The following is a 21,960-nucleotide window of genomic DNA, read 5'->3' as shown; positions in this document are numbered from 1 at the left end:
CACAAATAACGTTTTCTTCTGCACAAATTTACTGGAATTAGACTGCATTTTTGTTAATGAGTAGATGAAAGAGTGTCACATATATATTATATACATGTGATACATGAACGTGGCTTTGGACAAAAGCTCAGTGAAACTGTAGGATTGTAGAATTATTTAAATGTGTCAAGTGGACTGTTTCAGGTTTCTAGAAGACGCTTCAGCTCTCATCCAAGAGGTGTCTTCAGTTTTCTTCACTGATGGGAGGATTTATGGCTCTAAGGGGGCGGAACCTTCTCCAGAGGTGATTGACACATGCAAGCTCTGGGTGTCAGAGTTGTTTTGGTCAGGATGTGAAAGGGAAGTTGAGTCAGCTGGTATCTGTGTCAGTTAAAAGCCTCACAGTAATTCCATAATCTAGGAGAAGAAAGTCTCCTACAACAGGATTGGAACCCACGCGTGCAGAGCTCAATGGATCAGCAGTCCATCACCTTAACCACTCGGCCACCTCGTCTCCTGACCACCATGATGTGCTGCTTTCTCTGAGCCTTTTAAACAGCTGAACTCTTTGGAGCCCAGTTGTCAGAAATGGACCCAGCAGGAGCCACTGAACACAACTCTGACATCATCAGGCTTCTTCCCAGCAGCTTGGTGCTCCAGAAGGAAGAATCCAGACCATCGCTACATCATCAGAGTGAACACCAGCTGATGTTGACCAGTTTAACAAGCCTTTGACTGCTAAATGACATCCAAGCTCAGATTCTCTTGTCCTGGTAGAACAAGTCAATGTTGAAGAAGATGAGAGCACCAGTCTCTTTCATCAAGGAAACAAGCCTCCTGTCACTGTCCTATGCAGTTTCTTTTAAAAAAAAAGTGAGACAACCTCAAGATTTTCTGTTTCCTCTTGTAGGATTTTGCCACAGAGAATCAGAGACAATCAAAAGCTTGTTGGACTTTAACGTTGGAGGACTGAACAAGTCATGACATCATCAGTTTTACCTTCACAGGTGCTCCATTTACTTTACTTTCAATTTTACAGAGGTAGAACCTGAAATCAAAGCTGTCTGTCCAAAGAAGTGAGAGCTTCCCAGGTTGTGATGTTCTTGTCTACAGACTCTGTCTTGTATGGAGCTTCAGTCTTTAATGAAAAGACTCCTCCATTAATAACATCACTGTGCCTCTGCAGTGAATCAGTCACTCCATCCATTTTCTATACCACTGATTTGTTAAAGGTTATGGGGGGGGGGGTGACATTTGGTGAGAGCAGGGTTCACCCTGAACAGGTCACCAGTCCTCAGGTCCACTGAACAGGTCCCCCATGTGGGATGATGGCGTTGAAGCAGAGGAGAAGTCCAGGAAGAAAAGGCGGACATAGGAGTTCCTGCTCTCCAGATGGGTGAGGGCTGCGTGGACCACTGGTGAAATGGCGTCATCAGTGGAGCGGTGTTGCCTGTAGGCGTACTGGTGGGGGTCCACAGAGACGTCGATGGAGAGCTCTATGTGGGCCTTGACCAGCCTCTCAAAGTACTTCATGACTACTGGGGTGAGTGCAATGGGTCGGTAGTCATTTAGGCCTGTCACTGTGGAGCACTTGGGGACAGGGACAATAGTGGCAGTCTTTAGGCAGGTGGGGACAGATGACAGCGCCAGTAAGGTGTTGAAGATGTCCGCCAGCACCTCGGACAGCTGTTGTGCTCAGTCCTCACCCTGGGATGTTGTCAGGGCCTGCAGCTTTGCGAGGGTTGATTCCCTGAAAGGTCTTCCTCACGTCTGCTGTGGTCACACTGAGGGGCGTGTCGTCAGGTGGTGGTGTGAGTCTGGTGCTGGGGGGGGGGGGGTGTCAGGGTCCTCGAAGCAGAGAAGAAACTCATTGAATGAGTGAGGCGCTGGACCTGCTCTACTTGTGAAGTGTCATGAGATAACATTTGTTGTGATTTGGCACTGTACAAATAAAACTTACGACTTAAATGGAAACTGTCTGGGGGGGGTGTAGCCTCCATCGGGGATGTGTTTGATGTCTGAATTCTGTCTTTGATGTCTGAATTCTGTTCATTGATCTCCTGCTTCAGTCTTTGATCTCTGACTGATCCTAAACTCATCAAAGGATCACATCACCTTCACAATCTGTAAAGAACCTGGGCGTCATTTTTGACTCTGAGCTGAATTTCATTCCACATGTCAAGAACATAACTAAGAGAGGTTTTTATCATCTTAAGAACAGAGCCAGAGTCGCCCGTTCCTCTCAGGCCAACACGGAGGTGCTGATGCATGCTTTTATTTCCAGTCCTTCAGATTCTTGTGGTACCCTGCTGCTCTCTGGTCTCCCCAAAACAACCATCTATAATCTACAATGACTCCAGAATTCTGCAGCACGTGTGCTGACGAGGACCAGAGGGCGGGAGCTCATTACACCAGTTTTAATGTCGCTGCATCGGCTCCCCGTGTGTTTCAGGATCGATTTTAAGGTTCTTTTAGTAGTTTTTAAGTGTCTTAATGGTCTTGGCCCACCTTATTTATCTGAACTGCTTTTATCATATCAACCATCGCGGACCCTGAGGTCCTCTGGCACCGGCCTTTTAGTCGTTCCAAGAGTCAGAACTAAAACCCACGGGGAGGCTGCATCCAGCCATTATGGCCCAAAGTTCTGGAACAGCCTGCCAGAGAACATCAGGACCGCAGAGACTGTTGATGTTTTCAAAAGGAGGCTCAAGACTTCCCTTTTTAGCTTAGCTTTTAACTGACTTAGTCTCTCTTATCCTTTCATTTTATCACGATATCTTATTGTTACTTTAGTCTTTTAATTATTTTATTCTACTTTTTTATTAGCTCTTAAAACTTTTAGATTTTATATATATTTTATGTCATTCTGATATTTTAATATCATTGTAATTTCTGTTCTTTCCTATTCTACCTTCTTTGAGTCTTTTAGTTTTTAGCTCCAGTGTTTCCTGGTGGGGGCCCTCCACACTGGGAGGTGTGTCTGGTCCGCCCACAGGGGCGTCGTCCTTGGGATCGTCCAGGCCCGGAGAGCTGGGGGGCTCTGCATTATATGTGGAGTGTACCCGTCTGTCCGGGTCGGGGGGGTCTGGGTGGCGGCGCTCCCTGTGGTTGTGGGCTGTGGCACCTCCTGGTGAGGATGGCCCCCCATAGGTGGTCTTTCCTCACTAGGATTTTCAGTGCCCTGCCATGTTCCTACTGACAGTCAGTGTGTGGTTGTGTGTGTGTGTGTGTGGGAGGGGGGGGTGGTGTGTGCATGTATGAGGTCATGTGGGTTGGGAAGGCCGGGTTCTTAACATGTATTTATTGTATTGTTTTATATTTTATTAAACGTTGCCTGTTTTCTCTCAGTTCTGTGAAGCACTTTGTGTTGCAGTCTCTGGATGAAAAGTGCTGTACAAATATAAATAAACTAAACTAAAGCAGACGGACGACTCGAGAATGAGAGAGGAAAGAGTAAACAAAGCAGACTCTTTTGAGGTTTTCTCCTTGGTCCCTTCATTTTTTGAGAAGACACTGGACTCAACTGCTGTCCATGATTCTGGATTGTGTTGATTGTGTTGTGAACGAGGATTTGGCCAGGTTTTGTAGGCGGGATCACTGGTGTGCGAACACACCTGACGCTGTGGAGAAAAGATGGCGAGCCACCCACAGGAGAGAGAGAGTCGGAGTGGAAAATGGCGCTGCAAACCTCACCCACCCAGGTGACACTGACCCTGACGGTGGGATTGTGGTAGGACAGAACTGACAGGTTTCACAGAGACACCTTGAATTTCTTTTGGACTGATAACGGACTGAACGAAAAGACTGGTGCTGAACGGGAGAGACTCTGATCATTGATTTGTGAGATTGAGTTGTAAATTGAAATACTTTGGCCCTGAGTTTTATTTTTATAACTTTGTTTTGTTCACGTTTCCTGATTGTGTGCCAAATCGGTGTTACATGAGTGGGTTGTTGAAAGGGAGTTCAAGCTTGGATAGAGCCGGTGAAACAACCCAACAGGAAGAGGGAACGTAGAACTAAAACTCATCAATAGGCTGAACCAAGATCAAATGAGAACCTAGACTGAGGAAACTCAAATAGACACCGTGAAGTAAACAAACAATCATAGAAATCCAGCCACCAAATTAAACCTCAACTCAAATAAGTCGGGTTAACTTCAAATAAGACTCAAAAGAGGTCAATAACCTGATTCTCCTGAGGTTTGGTTTCTGTCTGTTGGTTGGAGGGAGACTCCTTTATTGAATGTGTGTGGATGTAAAGGGTTTGGTACCAATAGTTTTTGTTTTTCTGACATTTTCTGTCTATAAAGAAGTGGGCAGTTTTATTCACTGACTAGTCTGTGGTCTGTTATTCTTGCATTAGAATCAACCACTCACATGAGCCTAAAATCTCTGGTCCTCCACCTGAAGTGAGACACATGGGAACTTTGACCCTCATCAACCATGCAGGGAGGAGTTCTCAGAGTTTGATTGTGCTGATGAATCATCAGAACTCTCCATCACGCCGTGACGAGGACATCTCAGTGTCAAATCTGTCATTTCCTGCTGCCAGTAGGTGGCGCTGTGGTCACTACTGACCTATAGATGTGTTCAGACTGGGATGTTGATCAAACCTGGAAGTTTCAAACAGATCTGACAGGTGGAGAGGATTCAGAAGAGTTGAAGCTTCATTTTAGTTGGAGCCTGAAAATGAGGTGAGACTGAGGGCTCACAGGAGTTGCAGGTAGGTGCTGCCCCCTAGTGACTCAATGGAGAACAACATGTAATGACATGAACGTTCTCCATTTTTCCAGTTCTTGACTTCATTCATCCTCCAACTTCTTCAAGCTGGAAGAGAGTGAGATCATTTAAAGTAGAGAGTCAATAATCAGCATCTCATCACTCATTTGTTCTCTGGTGGTGACCTCACGACTCTGCAGTGTGACATCACACATTTCGCTGATGTCATCCTCAAGTGTGTCACTCAGTTCATGCAGCCTTCATTGTTTTATTTTATTATTTCCTTTCACTTTGATCTTCACAAAGACAAAGTGCGTCTGATGGAGGCACCGCTGACAGAGTGGAATGTTTCCATGTTGCCATGACAACGTGAGGCCCCTCACCTCCTCTGTTCCTTCTGCCGGTCGGCGTCAGAAGAGCAAGATGGCTGCTTCTCCATCTGGGTGGATGAGCAGCTCCTCCCATCTCAGGCAGACGCTCCCTGGCTGCATGTCAGCAGCTCCTCAAAGCTCCTTCTGGTTTCTTTGCTCTCCTGATGCTGCGCTGGTGGATTTGTCCACCTCTCATTCTCCAGGGTTCTCAGCCTCATGTTCTCCCCCTCCTGTTCCAGCTCCTCCAAGTTTCCAGTGGAAGTTTGGCTTTTGTTTGCTACTTTGTCTTTTCTCCTCTGTTGGTGCTTTGAATTCCTTTGTTGTTCTTTGTCTTTTCATCATTCAAGCCTCCTTTTGTTGAACGCTCCTCTCCCCCGTCTGTATTTGGGTCCTGTTCTCCTCCACTTTGGCCAAGAAGGCGGCCCAACAAGAGTCACCAGTGATGTCACAGCTCCTGGGTGCCCCGCCCCTTCATCTGGTGCAGGTCGTGTGATGTCACTGAATCCCACTCAGACCAAACCAGTCAGAGATCAGTGTGTTTGTGTCAGTGATGTCATCGCTGCTGACATCACAGCCCTCCATCCAGACACGCCAGACTGAGGTGGAGGAGGTGATGTTGGGGTTTTCAAGGTCTTCGTCATGAGTGGGAGGGGCTGAGCTGGTGAATGATCAGCTGACCAGGTCTGGGCTCAGTTCAGATGTTGAGCCACTGCTGACTGCCGTTTGCCTGAGGAAGACCCAACGTTCCCCTCAAGAAATGGAGGGCAGTTTTTAGTGCAGCGTTCATTCTGGTTGGAGTTTTCCTTTCCTTTGCCCTGCACCTCTCTGGTGGGGAGGTGCTCCCTGTTGACGAGGACTCAGTGGAGAAGACTGGACCAGGACCTTCACTGGTTCAAGGAGCACCGAGGCAAAGGGAGGCCCAGACCAGCAGCCAGGGTGACCAGTTTGAAAAGCTGCTCCTCTTCCATGCTGACTTGTTGGTGTCTCCTCTTTTATTCCTGAGTGATTTTAATCTCAGCTCTCTGAACCTGAATGGAGCAGAACCAGGAAATCATTGCAGGAAATCATGGAGGAGAAATGAATGAATGAGACTTCCAGTCAAACTGAGACAAACGTCCAGGTTTGGTCATCAAAGATATCTGACATTCATCAGTAGACTGACAAAGACGCTCATTATTATTGCAGCAGATTAAACGAGAGAATAAAGAGGGTCTCACTTTGGAAAAAAATATTGCAGTATATTTTTGTTTTATCAGAGAGGCTTTAATGTCTGTCTTTGATGTCTAAACTCTGACTCTGATGTCATTGGTGGTGACTGAATTCTACCCCCTGACAGACTGAAGGCTCATATTGGCGATGCAGGTAGGTGCTGCCCCCTAGTGACCCAATGGAGAACGACATGTAATGACATGAAGATTCTACATTTTTCCACTTGTGAGATAAAAATACCTCACAGCAAGAAGGTTCCAGGTTCCAGTCCCGGCTGGAGCACAGGATCTTTCTGTGTGGAGTCTCCATGTTCTCCTGTTCCTGCGTGGGTTCTCTCTGGTTCTCCAGCTTCCTCCCACAGTCCAAAGACATCAAGAGGGGACGAGGCTGATTGATACTCTAAATTGACTGTAGGTGTGACTGTGAGAGTGAATGGTTGTCTGTCTCTATGTGTTGGTCCTGTGATGGACTGGTGACCTGTCCAGGGTGAACCCCGCCTCTCACCTGTAGACTCTGCGATAGGCTCCAGCCCCATGACCCTTAACAGGAATAAGAGGAAGACAATGGATGGATGGATGTTGGAAACTACTGCAATACAGTATATAAATATTTTAGTTCCATACATGGGAACCTGGTTCTTCTGCTCTTTAACATCCTCCAATAGGAATGGACCGTCTATGACAAAGTATCAATAAATCTATCAAGGAGGAAGAAGAATTCTGATCAAAGAACTGAAGTCAATCTGGAGATCAGTTGATCTCTGGAAGGAGGAGGAGGAGTCATCCTGTGCTTTTATCTCTCTGTTCATGTTTCCTGCTGAGTGAGTGTGTGTGTGTGTGTGTGTGTGTGTGTGTGTGTGTGTGTGTGTGTGTGTGTCCCAGCTGCAGCAGTCAGTTCAGGTTCCTTCAGTGTGACTGAGGGAGGTTTCTGTCCGATGGTTTCTCCCAGTGTGAACACAGCCTGACTGCTGATGCTGTGCCGACTCTAACAGTGGTTCAGTTTTTCTCAGTGGCTTTGTTGCTGCTCTCAGATCAGAATGAAAGTTCTCTCAACTCTGAGTTCAGCCTCCACAACATGGAGTCACTTGTTTCTCCTTCCTTTGATCAAATAGCGAACGCTTTTGGACGAGGAGGGAGGAAACCACGGCGTTTCACTGCTTTACATTTAGAATCTCACGCCAAGCCGGAGAAGCAGGTCCTGAATCAGTCACGTGGTCACTGCCGGCTGAAGAGGCTTCGGACGTCACCATATACGTCATCAATACGCGCTTCACAAAACGAGAAGAAGAAGCGGGAAGCTTTGAACACAACAAGGAAAGAAGGAGAAGTCCGTGAACCCCCGGCCTCGGTCTTTGTCTCCTGAAGGCTGAGTGGCGCCGGTAGAACCTCAACATGTGCGCCGCGCAGCTGCTGCGGGTGTCGGTCCAGGAGCGGATCCTCGCCGCCGCTGAAGACTTCCTGCTGCAGCTGGGAGAAGGAGACTCAGCGGCTGGAGTCCCGGTGCTGAGAGCGCTGCTCACCGAGCGGCTGGCGGCGGCCGCGGAGCAGATCGTGGCTCTGCTGGAGGAAACCGTGGCGGAGTACGAGCGGTAGAACCGCCGGCAGAGGTTGCTGCTCGATGCCGTGGTGAAGCCCCGAGTCAGGCTGGACAGAGCAGGTGAGTCCCCGCAGGGACCTGCTGCATTGTTCCCAACATAAAGGGAGGTTTTAGTAGCTCAGAAACAAAGTCCAGGAATTCTAGCTGGAGCTTCATCAGACCAAGTGGTCCAGACCAGCTGGAAAAACCCCTGAGACAAAGTCAAAGAGCAGGCAGCACAATGTTGGTGGGACTCAGGCAGCACACACACACACACACACACACTCACCTCAGCAGTCTCTCTGTCTCCTGCAGCAAGTCACATGATATCCAAATGAGTCCCGTCAGAATTCTCTAAAGTTACAGCAGCTTCAGTGGACAAACTACAAAGGTAGAAGTCCTGCAGACACCAGTGAAGCTCTGTTGATCATTTTAATGCAGTTTCAGTCCAGATCCAGAGACCAGATCCAACTTTGCTCAGCTCCAACCCAGACTGTCACTGTCAGGATTGTTGTGTCAGAAAGAGGTGGAGGAGAGGAATCAGTGATGGAGACTCAGGGATCGATGGAGAACCTCTTGATTCACAGCAGCCCTGCTAACAACACAGTCAGAGATGTCTTCCAACGAGACAGAACACAGCTTTATACTGAAGACAGGCTGTGTGTGTGTGTGTGTGTGTGTGTGTGTGTGTGTGTGTGTGTGTGTGTGTGTGTGTGTGTGTGTGTGTGTGTGTGTGTGTGTGTTTGGCTTGATGATCTACCAGGAAGGGATGGTCATTCCCAGATTGTTCTTATCTTGGATCCTGGCTGACTTGGCTGTTTGGGTGTGCAGGGACGTGCTGGGCCCCTAATTCAGTCCAGGAAGTTCAACTCCTGAGGCCCTCAGCCGCGCGCCAGCGAGAGCATTTTAGGAGACTTGAGGTGTGAATCACTGTCAGTGGTCAATGTTAAGAACACTCCCATTGACAGGCATCAAAAGCATGTTACCATTGAACTGAACCAAGACAAGACCAAGCTGAGGGGACATTCACACTGTGTTGCTAACTCCTGCTAACTGAGTCGTGTGTGACAGGCTGGCCCAGCATGCTGTGCATGTTGGTGTCCTTGTGTCGTTCTTCTGGAGGCTGCTACGGTGCTACCTTGTTAAAAGATGATCCTGTAGACTGGAAATTATATCAGCCCATTAAAAACAACCTTTTTTTCTCCACTGCCCGGTTGGCCTGGGCTGGACCGGCCATTAGGGAATCATTCCACTTCTCCCAGTGGCCAGCACCTCCCTGGCTGTGAGTGTAGGTGGGCTGACATGTTTAGCATCGGTACAGGTTCCCTCTGGTTCTAGGGACTGAACTCTCATTCTCCTACAGGGTCTCATTCTAGAAATGAACATTCTGACTAGCAGATGTGATCATGAATGGACCAAAACCATTCAGCAGAGGGGACCTATGACCTTTGACCTGGGTGACACAACGTTGATCCAAGCATCTGAAGCCAGTGTTTCTGTTCCCAGTTTGCTGACTGGTCGTCAGTAGCAGGACGTCTCTTTTCATTGAGTTGAGTTCTGTTTCTGTCTGTTGCTCCGCTGTTTCAGAGTCAAATGAAGAGATTTCTGATGTTGCTGTTTGTGTCCTGCAGATGTGGAGCAGCTGCTGGTGATTAAAGAAGAGGTTCCCCCTGAGCTGCAGGACCCAGAGCCCCCCCACATTAAAGAGGAGTGGGAGGAGCTCAGGATCAGTGAGGAGGGAGGGCAGCTTCAAGGGCAGGAGGAGGCTGATATCACCACGTTCCCCTTCACTCTGGTCCCTGTGAAGAGTGAAGGGGACGAAGAGAAACCTCAGTTCCCACAGCTTCACCAGAGTCTAACTGAGGAGAACTTGAAAGAAGAGTCTCTGAGCAGCAGCCCAGTTCATCCTCTGAAAACAGAAGCTGATGGAGAAGAGAGTGGAGAACCAGAACCAGAACCAGCCAGCAAGGTAGATCCAGATGCACTTGTACAACCCCAGACTGAAGACCAGATGTCAGACTCTTCTGAAGCTGAGCCTGAAGTCAGTGAGGATGAGTGTCCCTTTAGGTGCTCAACATGCAGTAAAGGTTTTTGAAACAGAAGGCGTTTGGATGTACACATGAGAACACACACTGGGGAGAAACTGTTCCCATGCTCAGTTTGTGGAGGAAGGTTTTCAGAAGAGGGATATCTGAAAAGACACAGGAGAACATACACAGGGGAGAAACCATTCCCCTGCTCAGTTTGTGGCACAAGATTTTCAGAAAAGGGGCATCTGAAAAGACACATGAGAACGCACACTGGGGAGAAACCATTCCCATGCTCAGTTTGTGGCACAAGATTCTCAGTTAAGGAACATCTAGAATCACACATGAGAATGCACACAGGGGAAAAAACATATCCCTGCTCAGTTTGTGGCACAAGATTTTCAGAAAGGGGGCATCTGAAAAGACACATGAGAACACACACTGGGGAGAAACCATATCCCTGTTCAGTTTGTGGCAAAAGATTCTCAGTTAAGGGAGATCTGAAAACACACATGAGAACACACACTGGGGAGAAACCATTTCCCTGCTCAGTTTGTGGCGGAAGGTTTTCAGAAAAGGGATATCTGAATAGACACATGAGAACACACACTGGGGAGAAACCATTTCCCTGCTCTATTTGTGGCATAAGATTTTCAGAAAAGGGGCATCTGAAAAGACACATGAGAACTCACACTGGGGAGAAACCATATCCCTGCTCACTTTGTGGCAAAAGATTCTCAGTTCAGGGAGATCTGAAAACACATGAGAACTCATACTGGGGAGAAACCATTTCCCTGCTCAGTTTGTGGTAAAAGATTCTCAGAAAAGGGACATCTGAAAAGACACATGAGAACGCACACTGGGAAGAAACCACCTTTGCAAGACGTGGCTTTGAAGCGTGACAAGAGTGGGAGACGCAGGTTGACGGCCAAAAAATGAATTTATTTCATGAAAAAACACAACGATGAACCAAAATTGAACTCAGACAACAATGTGATGTGATCGTCAGTACAGTTGGTGGTGTGGGTTCATGTGTGCATGTGTGTAAGGGAGGTGGAAAGAAGAGATGTTGTCTGCTGAAAATCAAAGTGACAATGGATGAGGAGGAAGAGAGGCTCCCGGCTAGCAAGGCGGGTTCTGTATGTAGAGAGCACCGGGCCCAGGAGCTTCAACTAGGAGGAACGAACAGCCCCCCACCCTCCAGATACCTGCTGCAACACAAGGAACAGCATGAAAGGCACCAGCCACGGGACCTTTATACCCCCCCCCCCCCACACACACACACACACACACACACACACCCTCAAGAAAGGGGTCCAGAAGCAAGTCACGGCACCAAAGTACCTGAAATGCATTTTTTTTAAAAGCCGAAATGATAATGAACCAAACCCCCTCAAACCATGTACATCACCCATTGTTCTGTACAGATGAGGTAAACCTATCAGGAGGTGAATCAGTGGCTGCTCCGGTGGTCCAGCATCTCTTGTCCCAAGGTACCGCATTGACCAGTGCACCCAGAAAGCAATGATGTAGGAGGCTAGGAAAAGACAAGAGGAGAACCAGAGACAGGAAAACAGTTCACTATCAATTTCCACACTGAAGGAACTCTGGACAACGCGTCCACCACCACTTTGTTGGTCCCCTTCACACAGGAACTATCCAGTGTGACTGCAGGAACAGAGACAAAGAGAGGAGAAAACTCAGCAGGACAGAGACAGGATGAAGCTGAAATCATGGAGCCACCATTGGACAGGAGGGTGTGAGGGCTGATCTGATTTCTCTGAGGTCACCATCAAAGATCCACTTGGCACCAAGTACTGATCTTTATAATGATGTATTGATCCCTGATCAAACACTGAATTGTCTTTGAGATGTGTGAAAATAAATGAGTGGGCGGAGTCTCTGATATCATTGATGTCATCCAGCTGATGGAGAAATATGTGACATCAGCTGGAGCCTCCGGTGAAGTACCTTTAGTAGTAGTACACATGCAGTATACGCTCAGTACCGGCTCCTACACAGACACAGCGAGCGCTGCTTTAACAAATACATGGTTCCTATGTGAGGGATTGCTTGGATTTCCGGTGTATCAGGACCAGGACTGAAGTTGGTCCCTGACCGTCCTGGAGGGGCGGCTGTAACACAGGATGAGTTTTCACAGTGAAGGTCTTCTTCTTCTACAGCTGAATTAAAGTGTAAACAGTCGTCTACACACCTTTAAATGTCCTTATAAACTTGTCTTTTCATAAACTTTCTGTCCTCTTTTAAAGTTGTCAGTGCTTTTGTTTCCATGTAGAGGCTCTACTTGATCACCACCCTTGTGTTTGACTGTTTGGAGTGGATGTTATCTACAGACATCTTTCTACTTTAAATAGATGAAAGACTTGTTTTTCCATCTCATGTTGTTCCTGCAATGATTGAAGGCAACAAACAACAACACATTATTTGCCATTTTTCATGTTATTTTGAACTTTTCAATTTTTATCTCAGTTATGGATAAAAATCCTTCTTCTTCCTCTTCTGTGTTTTACGGCAGTGGTTCTCTGAGTTTGAAACTCCACATTAGAACTGCAGCAATCAATCAGTCAATCAATCAATCAATCAATCAATGGATTTGGATGGACTTTGCATTTGTTTTGTCTTCTCTTTTTTTCGTTGTACTTGTGGTCATCATTGTCTCCAATCAGAAAATCTGAGGCTGGGATGTCTTGATGACGCTTGAAGAAAGGAAGCAGGTCTCAGAGGAGTGTGGACAGTGCAGTCCTCAGCTTTCTAGTTCCTGGTCTCCAGCCCTTCTCTCTTGTTGAGCAGCCAGCGTCTCAGAGCCTTGTCCAAGACCTGCAGCCAAACTGCACCGTCTGCACCACATTCACCTTTAAAAACTGAGTGGATGTCATCAGGGAGGGAAAATGCTGGAGTTCCTTGTCCTTTGCTTGGATTTGTTTGATTTTTTTATTGAGTTTGACTCGCTGGAAGAAGACTTGTTGATCCAGGAATGAAGCTGGATTCTTCTGTGCAGAGCATTCATTGAGTTGAAGTGTGGCTGTACATTCAATGATCAGTGTTATGGTTTCCTTTCCTGTGTTAAGTTGTTGCTCACACACACACACACACACACACACACACACACACTGCTGTGTCTGAACACTGAAGCTGAGGAGAGAGACTAATGTGCACCATCTTTTGGGGTTTCTATCTCTTTCCACACACAAATGCAGGCTGGCTCCTGAGTGGTTGACAGCTTTTATGAAGGTGTGCGCTTTGTTGCCATGGAGACCAGAGCTTCAACAGGGTGATGAGTTCTTGAAAGCAGAGTTGGAGTTTGTTTGTGGACTGAACAGTAAACTCCTTTCTTTTGTGGGACGTTTGAATAAAACATTGAAATGAAAATCACTCTCCTTATCGTTTTTGATGCTGCAGTTTTTATGTTTCTGTAGACGTTTGGATTCAAGGATTCAAGGATCTTGATTGTCAAACCACTCACATTTCCATGTTGGTGGTACGAAAATTGAACTCTGGTCCTGGGGTAGCAAGAGATAGCATAATAAAGAGTGGAGAACAGAAATAAGGATTTACAGACAGAAAAGATATTTACAGAAGGATTTTTATATATATATATATATCCATCCATCCATTGTATATATATATATATATATATATATATATATATATATATATATATATATATGTATATATATATATATATATATATATGTGTGTGTTATATGATGATTCAATATATGTTGAATTATATATATATATAAAATTATATATATATAATTCAACACAGTTCAAGTGTTTCTAATGAAGCTGAATGTTCTCCTCTACTTTCCTCAGTTGGGTTTCTTTCATGTCCTCCTGAGATCAAAGAGAGAATTCTAGGTACAAATAAATACACTATCAAAGCCCCCTGATGACATCATCATCAATTCTGACTTTGATCTGGAGGCTCTTGCTTCAAATAAAATCCGTTGTTCCAGGCAAAAATCTGCATACAAACACAAAAACAAACACACACACATACACACACACAAACACACACGCGCACACATACACACACACAAACACACACACACACACACACACACACACACTCCCATTCACACTCACATTCATACCTACGGTCAATTTAGAGAATCCAATCAGCCTAGTCCAATCCAAGACTCCCAGTCACTAACCCATACTGTCATCACTTAAACACCACTGGAGTATTGACAGAGATTCCACATGTTGGTCAACCAGAGAAGCTCCAACTGGTGAAGGTCATTCAACCCTGCATGAAGGTCAACCTCCATCATCTGCTGCTCATTAGCAGGGACTTAGCTCCAATGGTAGAGTGCTAGCTTAGCATGTGAGAGGTAGAGGGATCCATGCCCTCATTCTCCAGAATACTTCAGCTTGTTCTGTTGATCAGAGGAGCTGCTGGGTGATGAATGCTGATGTTTGTCCACTGGTGTGATAAAGTGTCCCCTGTTACTGAGATGAGGATGAACACCTGCTCAGGTCAAAGCTGCAATCAAACCAGGGACTCTGAACCACACACAGTGAAGGAGTTTGTCCTGCAGGTTGATGGACACTTATTAAGTTCTATCTTTGATCAAATATAAGAAATGTAAAATAATTCAACATTGATTGCATTTCCCTCCTTTCTTTGGTGCCCTCAGTCTTTCTGAGAACTGTAGGAGGAACTGCTCTCTGTTCTGTGTTTGTTCTGCTCAGTGGAGGAAGGAACGAAGGACTGGAGCTCTAAGTTTTCCAGTTCCTACATCAGTGAATGGACTTTCTGTGCTGAGGAGGATCCAAAGCTACTAAGGAGGATTACAGAGTTTGGGAGTCAGTGACTTAATAGAGTCTAACAAAGGGTTGAACCTGAATGTTGAACCCTTCAACATGGGGCCATGGCAGAGTGAACCAAGAACACTACAATGGGGGTGAGAGTGGAGCCATGATGGACTCACAGTTCATCACCTCCACCATCATGTGGACCACCTGATCACCTCTCCCTCAACCTCTAAATAACTCATTCCCTGACCGGGAATCGAACCTGGGCCACATCGGTGAGAGCGCTGAATCCTAGCCACTAGACCATCAGGGACCACACTGAGCTCTCCAACAACAGAGACTATAGACAATGACTCAAGAACACAGGACTCTGTGGTCTCAGCTTGAGATGCAGAGACACCTCAGCCCCCTAAAGACAGTCCACCCCCAGGATCCTGCCCCCTCTGCTCCAACTCAGCCCTCCATTCATAACTGACTTTGTCTCAGTCTCTTCACAATGCCAGTCACTGAAACACTGACAATGTGATGGGGGCTTCCTGTCTTTACTGCATTTTCTTCAAAGGATCCCGTGTGTCTTCTTTCTCTCTGTCTGTACTGGAGTGTGGTACCAGGCCCAGCTTGAACGGGTGACTGTGTCTGAGTGGGTCGAGGCTGGGCTGCAGGTATTGGGAGGTTAGAACCCATCTGTGAGGCTCCAGGTGGAGCGATCACCTGTGAGGGTCCAGGGACAGCAGGAAGCTGCACAGATGGTAAAGACATGGAGGGGAGACAGGTGGTGCTGGAGCAGTGACAGGAAGTGTCTGGCATTTTGGTTCATCCTGTGAGATGACGTGAGGTTGTGGTTTTGCCTCCAGCCTCACCTCCTCATCAGTGTTCAAAAGGTTCAAAGGTGAAAAAATGGGATTCAACCAAACAGCTGGAATGAAGAGTTGGTAACACTTGCAGAGCTGCAGGGAGCTGGACAGGTCTCACCGTGGGGGGATTTGTCCCACAGATCCTGCTGAAGTGGCTCCTTCTCCTGAGACCTGCAATGCTGGCTGGACCTTTGGAAAAAGAACACAACAAATCTTCATAAACATTTACTTCAGCAGGAACACACAAGAAGGTGGGACTGGTTCCTTTTTCATGTTCACTATTTTGTCGTCTTGGTTAATGTTTTGGTTGTCAAAGTCAATTCTGAATATTTGTGGAAAGTTCGCCTGCCTTTACTTGTACCAATACTTTCTTTAGTAACAAATTAAAAAGCTCAAGCTAAACTTCAGTCAGGACAACCATTCTTTCTCATTCTTCGACCTCTGTTTTATGTCCATGACCATCCTGTCTGTCACCTTTGGTGATGGAGACATCAGTTGATGACATCAGCAACGGTCCTCAACCTAACTGCCTCTGCCAGAAGTGAGCTGTCATCTGTCTCAGGGGACACAGTCGGGTGGACCGGGGCGGATGAGGGCCTGCTGCTTCCTTGAAATATTTCTAAATATTTCAGTTGCAACTGTATAGTGATGGTGGGTCAGTTTAGAGCTGTCAATCAATGTTAATAATTGATCTTAGCATCTGGAGATTATTTTAGGAACACAAATACTTTTACTTCATTCTGAGGATGTGCAGACGTTCAATATAATGATTTTTTATTCGTCAAAGATTCCTGCTAGTCAGAGAGGATCTGGGCTGGATTGGAAAGCTTCTGAGAGGGAAACCTTCACTCTGGACTGGACTGAGAACGGAGCAGCCTCAGCTTCCTGGAGCCTGACTTGCCTCTGTGGTCTAAGGTTGTGTGGGCTGACATCACAGTGAAACTCCTGAGATCACAGAGCCTTTGAGATCACAGGCTGACTTCCTTTTTATCCCTAAAATTTGTGTTTGATCAGTTAAACAGTGACTCTACCAGAGGGGATGTAGCTCAGTGGTAGAGCGCATGCTTCGCATGTATGAGGCCCCGGGTTCAATCCCCGGCATCTCCAGCTGGTCCTTTGGAGCCTTCATCTTAACAGCTAAATTGATCATTAAATGTGACAACAGTTGATAACAAACTACCAGAAGAGAAACCAGTCTGTTGCATATCAAAGTATTTGTAGCTGGGTCAGTGTGACTGTGAGCCTTCATAGCCAGCATGAAGGAGCTGGTTTTATCTTTGCTGGGGAAATCCCACACACAGCTGCTCTCAGTTCCAAATGTGTGTGTCCTCACTCCTCCGTCCTCCTGCTGCCCTCAGAATACAGACACAATTCAACCTGGCAAGTTTGGAGCATAGAAGTGCTCCTGAAGAGATGTGTGTCAGCCCACAGCTGGCTGTTCTTACCTGGAACCTCAAGATGAAACTGCTTCCACAGATTGGAAATGAATCTGATGTTGACTTTTGGACAAATCACCTGTTCATCAGTTCATCATCACTTCCATCCATTTCTACTGCTTATCTTGTTATAGAAAGGAGTCTATCTGCTGTGTGACTGAGGCAGTTACTGTGAGCTGCTGCATGTCTCAGTGTGTGTGTGTGTGGGGGGGGGGGCTGTGTGTGACTGGTCGGCTGCCAAGGATTATTGATGAGATCAATCATGATCAGCTCAGAGATCACGGCACAGAAGAAGGAGACTTTTTGATTTTTGGGGGTTCAGTTTCTAAGTCAGACACATCATCACAATTTGAAGTTTTCCTCCAGTAAAAAACAAAACAACACAAAACCAAACAAAAACATGATTTGACTTTTGATGTCTACCTTTTTTGGAAATTGTGAGTCCAACAAGCAGGAGGCCGTTTGAGCTTGGAAACTGTGAAGCATCACCAGTAACTGCTGGTTAATTTACAGTTGTTTCCTCCAAAAAGTTTAAAATGAACTCAATGCTGAATCCCTCGTCGTCATCACTGAGCTGCAGAACTGGTCCATGCAGGAGGCTGAGCAGGTCTTCCTCTCTGGTCCAGTGTCTCAGCACAGGTCAGAGTAGAGAATTAAAACATGAACACAAATCTTTATCAGCTGTTGACTGATATCAGTGACTACCTTCAAGTAAGAGTGTTAGTGAATGGACCCTTTTTAAAGTTTATGTTATAATGTTTGAAAAATGATGCTCACAAAAACACAATAAAAGTGTTTGTGGTAAAATGATTCCAGTAGATTTTATTGCCATTTTAAGAGTTCAAGCATATTTTGATGACATTGTTTGATATCATGACTCTCAGTTACTTTAGCAGGACCATCGGGACATGAAATCTTCCTCATCATCCCATATCGACCCTCAACCCCTCACACAGAACCAGGAGCCCTCAACTGAAGGAACCTTTAAAACTGAGAAGTTGGACAGAAAGCAGTATTTTGGTGGAACGAACCTTTAAAACTATAAATTAGAAAGTATTTTGGTGGAATAAACCTTTAAAACTATAACTTGTTTGAAAGTATTTTGGAGGAATTGGAATAATCCTTTTATACAGTTGTCAGAAATTAAAGGACAGGAAGTAGTATTTTGGTGGAATAAACCTTTAATACTGTAGTTCGAAAGGAGTAATTTGCTATCATCTAATTCGATAGGTGGCGCTGTCACCAAAAAACAAAAGTCCCAGAACTGCATTTTATCATCCAATTCAGTAGGTGGTGCTGTGGGGTCCTGGAACTGCAGCTCTCTGGTGCTGCAGGATCTCCTCTTGAAAAGCCTCACAGTTCAGAGTCGTTCCAGAATCTAGGAGTAGAAACCAAAGTCTCCTACGACGAGGATGGGATTGGAACCCACGCCTGCAGAGCTCAATGGATCAGCAGTCCATCACCTTAACCACTCGGCCACCTCGTCTCCTGACCACCATGATGTGCTGCTTTCTCTGAGCCTTTGAAACAGCTGAACTCTTTGGAGCCCATTTGTCAGAAATGGACCCAGCAGGAGCCACTGAACACAACTCTGACATCATCAGGCTTCTTCCCAGCAGCTTGGTGCTCCAGAAGGAAGAATCCAGACCATCGCTACATCATCAGAGTGAACACCAGCTGATGTTGACCAGTTTAACAAGCCTTTGACTGCTAAATGACATCCAAGCTCAGATTCTCTTGTCCTGGTAGAACAAGTCAATGTTGAAGAAGATGAGAGCACCAGTCTCTTTCATCCAATGCTGGAACAGCGTTAGACTGAAGGTCTGAAGGTCCCTGGTCTGGTCCAGGTTTCAACAGGGGACCAGCATCAGCCAGCATTTAAATGTGGACAGCAGTGGAGGTGAAGCCCACATCAAGGAAACCAGCCTCCTATCACTGTCCTGTGCTGAGTTTCTTTAAAAAATGTGAGACAACCTCAAGAGTTTCTGTTTCCTGTGTTGGACTTTGCCTCAGAGAATCAGAGCCAATCAGAAGCTTGTTGGTCTTGGATGCTGGTCATCAGGAGCAATGAGGGGATCAGTGTCTTGCTCAAGGACACTTCAACATGGTCACCAGCTGAAGTGAGAACTGAACCAGCAACTCTGCCAGACGGCCACTCTTCCTCCAGGCCGTGCCCCCCTAACCTGAATCATCATGATGTCATTATTTGTTGCTTTAATTCACCAAATGTGTGACGTGGTGAGTTTGTCAGGAGTTTAAAGACCAAAGTTGTGAACACAGAGAAGTAAACCTGTCAAAGCTGCTTCACTTGATGAGAGAAACTGAGGAACTGATAGAAGAGCAACAAAGAAAATGGAGTCAGAAGGTCGTCTTCTTCACTGCTCAGTCACAACACTGACACACACACACACACACACACACACACACACACACACAAATAGTTTGTCTTTGAGAGAGGACAAAAAATGTTTGACTGTGCTGACATGAACTTTCATTGTCTAATTTCAGTCTCCTACAAAAGTGTGTGAATGTGGTCGTTGTGGCCGAGTGGTGAAGGCGATGGACTAGAAATCCATTGGAGTCTCCCTGCTCAGGTTGGAGTCCTGCCAACAACGTTAAACTGTTTAAAATTGAAATTTGACCCATTTTTCCTCCACACTGTCCTTCATCACAGCATTTAACATCAGGACTGCTCCCAGATCAGCTCCATGACCTCATCTTTGCACCAGAGTACCGCCCAAGTTCATCAAAAACGGCCAAGCATAAATATATAATATGTATATAATGTGAACACACCTTTACAGGTGCGTTAACGTGCTTAATAATAGAGAATGAGTGAAGGGTTTGTTCAGAGTGGAGTGCAGTACCACAGTCAGGCCAGCAGGTGGGGCTTTCGTTGGTGCTGTCTACCTAATTGCGGTATCTGTGCTCTGCCAGCAGAGGTCGTGCTTCCCCACCAATCTTCTAGGGTGTCTGAGTGGTGCCACCATGTTTAGGTCGTAGCAGGAGGACGTAGGTTGGTACTTGGCAGTTCGGACGTAGCGAAAGTCACGTTATGAATGGAGGGCTGAGTTGGAGCAGAGGGGGACAGGATCCTGAGGGTGGACTGTCTTTAGGGGGCTGAGGTGTCTGGTGGTCTTGGTGGACCCTCTGCATCTCAAGCTGAGACCACAGAGTCCTGTGTTCTTGAGTCATTGTCTATAGTCTCTGTTGTTGGAGCGCTCAGTGTGGTTCCTGATGGTCTAGTGGCTAGGATTTAGCGCTTTCACCGCCGCGGCCTGGGTTTGATTCCTGGTCAGGGAATGAGTTATTTAGAGGTTGAGGGAGAGGTGATCAGGTGGTCCACATGATGGTGGAGGTGACGAACTGTGAGTCCATCATGGCTCCACTCTCACCCCCATTGTAGTGTTCTTGGTTCACTCTGCCATGGCCCCATGTTGAAGGGTGACTGTCTCATTCAGGTCCAACCCTTTGTTAGACTCTATTAAGTCACTGACTCCCAAACTCTGTAATCCTCCTTAGTAGCTTTGGTCATTGATGATCTGCAATGGTTCGTGGGGGTGGAGCCTATCCCTCAGGTGAGGGGCGGGGTTTATCCTGGACAGGTCACCAGTCCATGGCAGGGCCAACACATAGAGACAGATTGATTATAAAAATGTTCATCCCCAGTTTGAAGTTAGAGACAGGATTTAAGTGTGGAAGGTTTTTGTATCTTCAATTTAATTCTGAGTGTTGTAAACTGTTTCTAACAAACTCTACTGTTAAACAGTCAAAATGTTTTCTAACCAAGCTGAATGCTCTCATATACTTTTTAAAGTTGAGTTTCTCTCATGTCCTCCTGAGATCAAAGACAGAATTCTAGGTACAAATAAATACACTATCAAAGCCCCCTAATGACATCATCATCAATTCTGACTTTGATCTGGAGGCTCTTGCTTTGTTGCTTCAAATAAAAAACGTTGTTCCAGGGAAAAGTCTGCACATAAACACACACACACACACACACACACACACACACACACACACACACACACACACACACACACACACGCACAGCCTGTCTTCAGTATAAAATGGTCTGTCACGTTCTCTCACGTTGGAAGATTTCTCTGACTCCATTGTGAATACAGAGATTCTTCATCTGCCACCTGAGTCTTGATCCACTGATTCCTCTGATCCACCTCTTTCTGATCCAACAAGGCTGACATGGATCAGGTGGGTCCATGTCATCCAATCAGGAGGTTTCTCCTCTCAGTTAATTTTCTTCATCCCAGTTTAGATTGATTCTTCTCAGCCTGATGAAGGAGCATCTGAACAGGTGTTTGGCTGCTTGTTGGTTGTAATTCCATAGATTTTAATCTCAGATGTTATAGAATTAATAAGAACATCTTAAAGACCTTTGTCCAACACTTGAAACTCTCCTGTCTGTCCAGGCCCAACTGGCCTTTGGTAGTGAGGTGGTGGATGCATGTGAATGAAATGAGGCTCGTGTTGCTGTGAGGAGCCACTAGAGGGAGACACCTGTCGTTCCTCCCAGCTGACAACGAGGCTTCACAGCTGCATTTGAAGCTGTCCTTTATTGGTCCCAACTGTCTTGAGCTCAGGGGCCAAACTCACCAACAACACTTCCTCCTGGTCATGTGGTCTGTTTGTCAGGAGATTCCCAATCCAAAGTTGTTGACACACAAGAGAAGAAAACACGTCAAAGTTTGTTCATTTTTATGAATCAAACTGAAAATGAACAGAAGAGTGACAGTGAAAATGGATTCAAAAATAATAATCATGAATAATGAATAAATACTCAGAATTTACTGGCATTTGACTGCATTTAGTGGTTAATCAGTAGATGAAAGAGGAACATATATATTCTATACATGTGATGTACGTACGTGGCTGTGGACAAAAGCGTCTGCTCAATGAAATTGTAGGATTGTAGAATTCTATAAATGTAGAATATAATTGTAGAAATGCTCTCTCTCACCACCCCCAACGTCTGTGCCAGGGTCTCT

The 21,960-nt window shown here is 46.0% G+C and overlaps 1 non-coding gene and 1 pseudogene across 1 annotated transcript; both read left to right on the top strand.

The window, feature by feature from the left end:
• The first annotated feature begins 1,465 nt into the window (after positions 1-1,465).
• On the top strand, positions 1,466-10,818 carry LOC147271688 (uncharacterized; annotated as a pseudogene).
• A 5,732-nt stretch (positions 10,819-16,550) lies between these two features.
• On the top strand, positions 16,551-16,622 carry trnaa-cgc (transfer RNA alanine (anticodon CGC)). Its single transcript has one exon. It is a non-coding gene; the product is annotated as a tRNA-Ala (tRNA).
• Positions 16,623-21,960: the final 5,338 nt, after the last annotated feature.

Source organism: Aulostomus chinensis, chromosome 1 (assembly GCF_037954235.1).
Source record: "Aulostomus chinensis isolate RoL2024-O1b breed Wild chromosome 1, RoL_Achi_v1.0, whole genome shotgun sequence".
Lineage (NCBI taxonomy): Eukaryota > Metazoa > Chordata > Actinopteri > Syngnathiformes > Aulostomidae > Aulostomus > Aulostomus chinensis.
This window is presented reverse-complemented; position numbering and strand designations above follow the sequence as displayed.